Genomic DNA, 6296 nt, shown 5'->3' with positions numbered 1-6296 from the left:
ATGGAACCAACCTAGATGTCCCTCAGTTGATGAGTGGATCAACAAGTTGTGGTATTTGTACACAATGGAATTCTATGCTGCTGTCAGAAAAAACAACATCGCCCCATTTGTTAGGAAATGGAAAGTCTTAGAAAAAATTATATTAAGTGAAGTAAGCCAGACTCAAAGGAACGGAGTGTTACATTCTTAAGGTAATGAGTACATTACTCCTTGAGCATTATTACCCATTCCCATCTTTTTTTCACACTTACGCTGCTCTCACTCCCTCTCAAATTTTAAAGTTCATTTCTAATATATTGTTTTATGAATATGGCTGTTACACTGGTTCATCCTTCACTCTTTGCCTCAATATCTTGTTTTTTCCCTGTCCTGATTTAAACAAACAAATAAATTTAAACAATGTAACAAGTACCACAGTCAGACACAGCAACAGAATAAAAGGGAGAGAAAAAGAAAAAAAAAGAATAAAGGTAAGTTCAAATAGTACATTAATAAACAACCACAAGCATAGATCTCTGGTTTCCCTACCCTGGAGTTCATTTAACTTAGCCTCATCCTTTATAGCCATATGTTCAAAGCTTTTGAGTTATTTCACTCCTCTGCTAGGGAAATCCTACATGCACACTAATTATTGCAAATGACTGAAATCATGGAATCTGTGTTTCTTTGGGTCTGGCTTACTTCACTTAATATGATCTTTTCCAAGTCTTTCCATTTTCTTGCAAATGGGACAATGTCGGATGGCAGCATAGAATTCCGTTGTGCATAAATACATCTTCTTGTTCCATTCATCTACTGTGGGGCATCTTAGTTGGATCCATATCTTAGCTATGGTAAACCATGCTGTAATGAACATGGTTGTGCTGGTAGGCTTAATATGGCCTTATTTCTGTGTATTTGGGTAAATGCCCACGAATGGGATTGCTGGATCATAGGGGAGCTCTATGTTTAGTCTTTTGAGGAATCTCCACATTGCTTTCTGGAGTGGTTGGACAAGTTTATGTGGTATTGTTCACTTCTGGCCACAACCTAGCCACCATCTGTTGTTTTTAGATTTCTTGATAACGGCCATTCTGACTACAGGGGGAAGAATCTCAAAATTGTTTTGATTTGCATTTCTTTTCTGGCCAGAGATGTCAAGCATTTTCTCATGTGTCTATTGTTCATTCTTACTTCCTCTTCAAAGAAATCTCTCCAAGTCTTTAGCCCAGTTTTTAATGGGGTGGTTTTTCTCAGAGGATTTGCTTTTGAGAGATTTAATTTTTTGAACAGTAGATGTATTTTAGATATGAGGATTGTACACACTTTTGTTTATACCTTTTACATACTGATTGGGAAAAGAAAATCATTTATCATTTGTCTCATTTATCATTTGTAGTACCTTATGTACTACATCAAACAAACCCATGTACATTACTATGACTTTGTGACTTGAATAGTAATTTTCAAAATGATACTTTTAGAGGATTATCTGTGAATTTGTATTTTTTATTTATCCTGCATTGCATCACAGTGAACAACTGTACTATTCTGTTCTTCATTCCAAAGACATACTTTAGTTGGAATTCAATGTATTTTCTAACTGTGTGAAAGTGATCCATAAAAAAGTAATATATGGGTGTCAGCAATAAAAACCTAGATCAAGGCTATTGTAAAGAAAATAAATATACAACAAATGGGAGTTAAAGATTATATCCTAACTTGTTTGAATGTGTGACTTAGTTTTGCCCAGCATGTCAGTCAATCTAGGTATTACATATACACTGATAAAAATTTTATTCATGACAAATTTAAAATGCTATTCAGATGTGTGAATTCTGTGAAGTATCTTCTGATTTTGTGTTAAGTGATGAATCTAGAGCCTGGGATGTGTCAGTAGCTTTTATTTGTGATCTATTCAAATGGAAATAATGTATGGTTAAATTACTGTTAAATAATTTATTTAACAAAACAGGGTTATTTTGTAATGTGGTGATACTTAGATATATAAATAATGATTCATAAGCAATGTCACCTTAATCATTATTTTCACATAGCTATATGGTCATCCAAAGATGACATATTTTAACCTGAATTACTATTAATTTAGTTTTGAGAAGAGGAACAAATCTGTTAGTGGCACATCCCAATAGTATAAAGAAATAATATGTTAGTGTAATCTAAGTAAAACAAAAAAAGAAATAAAATATAGAAGCTCAAGTTCACATAAGAACATCACAGAGGAAGAAGTATCCATAATACTATGCTACTACACTTTTATGTAGTTGGTTGTCAATCAGTATTATAATAACATTACATATAACTCCTTTCTCATATAAAAATTTTGAAGAATTAAAGTTAACCAAAAAGCTGCCAGTGAAATTGATAGCAACAAACAGTGTTAAGAACTGCATCCAGCCAGGCACGGTGACTTTGGCTTGTAATCCTAGCTACTCTGGAGGCTAAGATCTGAAGATCACCATTCAAAGCTAGTCTGGAACTAAAGGCCTTGAGACTCCTATCTCTAATTAACCACTAGGAAACCAGATATGGCGCTATGGTTCAAGGGGTAGGACAGTAGCGTTGAGTTGAAGAGCTCAGGAACAGTGCCCAGGCCCAGATTTCAAGACCTATGACTAACAAAATAAATAAGTCTATGAATGAATGAATGAATGAATAAATAAATAAATAAATAAATAAATAAATAAAATAAAAAGAATTGCATCCAAGTAGCTTGCTACCAAAAATGGTGCTCTAAACTCCTACATTAAATCAATTTTTATGTGATAGATTCATACAATAAATTTATTTAGAACATGATAAACAACAAAATTATCATTTATGTTACTTTTGTATTTTTAATGTTTATCATTTTAAAAAAAATAATTGAATTTGATTTTAGTGTGTTGTAAAGGTGATGTACAAAGGGCTTGCAGTTCATAAATAAGATAATGAATAAATTTCTCTTGGAACATTGTTACCACCTCCTTCATTTTTTCCCACTTTTAGTCCCCTCTGGCAGCTCCCCAGCTCCCAAGTTGTAAAATTCCATTTCTACCATATTTTCTTGTGAATATCACTGTTGCATTAGTTTACCCATTGTCCTTTCTCTCACCATTTTGTTATTCCCCTTTTCTTACTCAAATACTATTAATTTTATTTTAAAGTACCTCTACAAAGCATTTGTCTTTTGACAAAGTATTTCATGAAAACAATGTGTCATGGTCAATGTCATCCATTGATTATTTCACCCCTCCTGCCCACACCCCACCTCCCTCACATTCCTTAATTTTTTACAACATGTGTTGAATTTTTTTTTACTGTATCCCCCATTTCTTCTCTTCATGTGTCTGCCTCTTTCTCTTACCTCACTTTTCCACTTTCAAATATCCATTTCCTTGTGTTCTATTATTTTATCTTTGATTTAGCCTTTCTAAGGAATTAAACCATTAAGTTCCACCTGAATCTACCACATTTTTGTACTTACATATATATAAACTTATTATATTTTTCACCTATGATAGAAAGAATATGTCACTCTTATCAGTGTAGGCTTAATTTACTTAATTTAATGTTTTTTTCCAGGACTTTTAATTTTGTTGAAGTATCATTCTTTGTAATAAGCAAGTAAAATTCCAGTGTGTGTGTGTGTGTGTGTGTGTGTGTGTGTGTGTGTGTGTGTCTGTGTGTCTGTGTCTGTGTCTGTGTCTGTGTCTGTGTCTGTGTGTGTGTAGATCCCATTTAATTGATCCACTCATCAATTGAGGGGCTCATGAGCTGATGTCATACCATGACCATGGTGAATGATTCTTCAATAAACATGGTCATTTCTGTTATTTTTAAACCCTGTAAAAAAGTTATGAGGTCATAACTTGTTATATCACAACATTTGTTATGAAGTATTAAAATAATACATGTTCTAGGAAATTTATTATTTTCCCCTACTTGTTTTCATTAGCTTATCCTTAAAAACCTAACTCATACTTCAACAAAACAAATATTAAAAAACTGACTTGAAAGGTTAGAGAAACGTCACGAAGAAAATGTTGAATCAATGAAAAGAGGAAAGGGCCATGTAATTAGTCATAATATTCAATTATACATGGAAATAATAGTCAATGGAAAAAGAAAAATTGAGGAAAGGAATTGGATTAGGAGATATGTGGAAGAAATTTGAAAAGTGATATGGTATCATATATCATTAAATACACTGTATTTAAAATAGCAAAAAAGCTAGATAGATAAAGTCAATAGGATGAGGCTAAATGAAAGGATTTCCAGGATATGGAAACAAGAGCTTTATCTGGTGTTATTGTTGTTCTTAATGTACTATATTATCTCCTTTCTCTTTCATTGCCCTTTGGTTAATCTCATTTTGTTATACTATCTGACTTTGTTACCTAGTATATTGTATATAAATTTATATGATTAATTGAAATAGGAAAGGAAAGGGGGGAAAAGAAGATGATTGGAAGGGAATGGGCAGAGGGTAATGGGGACAAACACATGAGAAGGGGTATCAATGTGTGAAAAGTAATGCACCTAATATCTGGCAAATGTAACTGTAACTGCTCAACACATTACAATAAAAAAGATGCACTGCATTTATAAGCTGATTTGTTGATTGCTAACCCTTGTATACAACTGCTTAAAGATATTAAAATATACTTCAAAAATAAATATCCTATTATATAAATACCATATTATATTAATATTTAGAATATTACTAATAAGTCTAGTTTAAATCAACAAATATAACCATATGTCACTGTACATGTGCCTCCAAAACTCAGTGAACACGTCATATATATATATATATAATTTAATGTTTTTAGAAATAATAAGTTTTAAATACATTCTGTGTATATGACTGTTCAGTTCTCAGCATACTAACAGATGTGCAAATAGGTGAGAGTAGTAATGACTATTTTCAAAAATGTTTCAAAACTGAAAATGTTAATTATTTATTTTCAAAAATATCTCAATTTCATAAAATATATCAAAAAGTATTTCACTTCCTTTTTAATTTTAATATTTTAATTTATAATAATAAATCAGAGTATATCAAGGTAACAATGATATAGTCTTATGTATCTTTTAAATGTCTTTGTATGTCATTGGTAGGTATAGCCTTAGATATCTGTAATCAAACATTTAGTGTGTGTGAGGTAGGAAGATTTCAATCTGAGGTCAACCTGATCTATATATGTAGTGAGTCCCAGTCAAAAAATAGAAAAGAAACTATGTAAAGAAGTGAAGAAGAAAGACTTGGAAAAGATGAGCAAAGAAAAACTGGAGGGGAGGTGTGAGGACTGAAAAAAATGGAAGGAAGGAAGGAAGGAAGGAAGGAAGGAAGGAAGGAAGGAAGGAAAAAAGGAAGGAAGGAAAGAAAGAAGGAAGGAAGGAAAGAAGGAAGGAAGGAAGGAAGGAAGGACTAAGAGGAAAGCAGGGGAAAAGACAGGAAGGAAAAAACAGAAAGGAAGGAAAATACATCCATGTCATATTACATTGGTACCTGCAAATATAGTATAATAGGTGAAAATGCAGGGCTGTTTCCTTATTGGCAATCTCTACTCATAGTGACACTTCTATAAACCCTTACCTTTGATCTTAACTTTTCCTCTAGTCTCTCCTAACCTCACATTCAGCACAGGATCCTAGTTGCCATTAAGGTCATAAGCTTTAGAAATTCTTTTCTCCCAAAGTCAAGAGAAGATAAATGCACACTGTGATCCTTGGATTTTATTTTTAGCTGTAAACTTTTTCTCTTTTTCTCTTTTCCTTCCTTTCAGTCAACATGATATTTCTGCAACAATGGCAATAAGAACCAAAAGCAAAGATAGCAACACCAAAACTAAATCATTGCTGCATAGATAACTTCTTTTGTTTTAGCTTCTAGTAATTTTTTAATTAATGTATTCATTCCAAATTATAAAAAACAGCTCCTGATAGTTAACACTTATTATAGCTGAGTAAATGCATCCAAGAATTGATCACTGAATGTTTTCGAGTGTTAATCTATGCAAGAGAAAGTCATGATTTGTAAATTCCATGTATATAATTTATGTGAAAAGTTAATGCTTAAGCCTAGCACTGGTGTCTCATGTGTGTCATCCTATCTTTTCGGGAGGTCCAAGATCTGAGGATATCAGTGTGAAGCCAGAAGGGGAAGGAACGTTTTTGAGGCTCTTAAATTCACTAACGAATGAAAATAGTTAACTGGATCTCTGACTCAGTGGTTTCCTTGAGAATAAAAAAAGAAAACCCACTTAGAATTCAGACTAATTTTTTTTGTGGCTTTGGAAAATCCATGTCAA

The sequence above is a fragment of the Megascapheus bottae genome, chromosome 1, assembly GCF_031878675.1.
Source record: "Megascapheus bottae isolate mThoBot1 chromosome 1, mThoBot2.hap1, whole genome shotgun sequence".
NCBI lineage: Eukaryota > Metazoa > Chordata > Mammalia > Rodentia > Geomyidae > Megascapheus > Megascapheus bottae.
The sequence above is the reverse complement of the archived record's forward strand: the minus strand, read 5'-3'. Positions refer to the sequence as shown.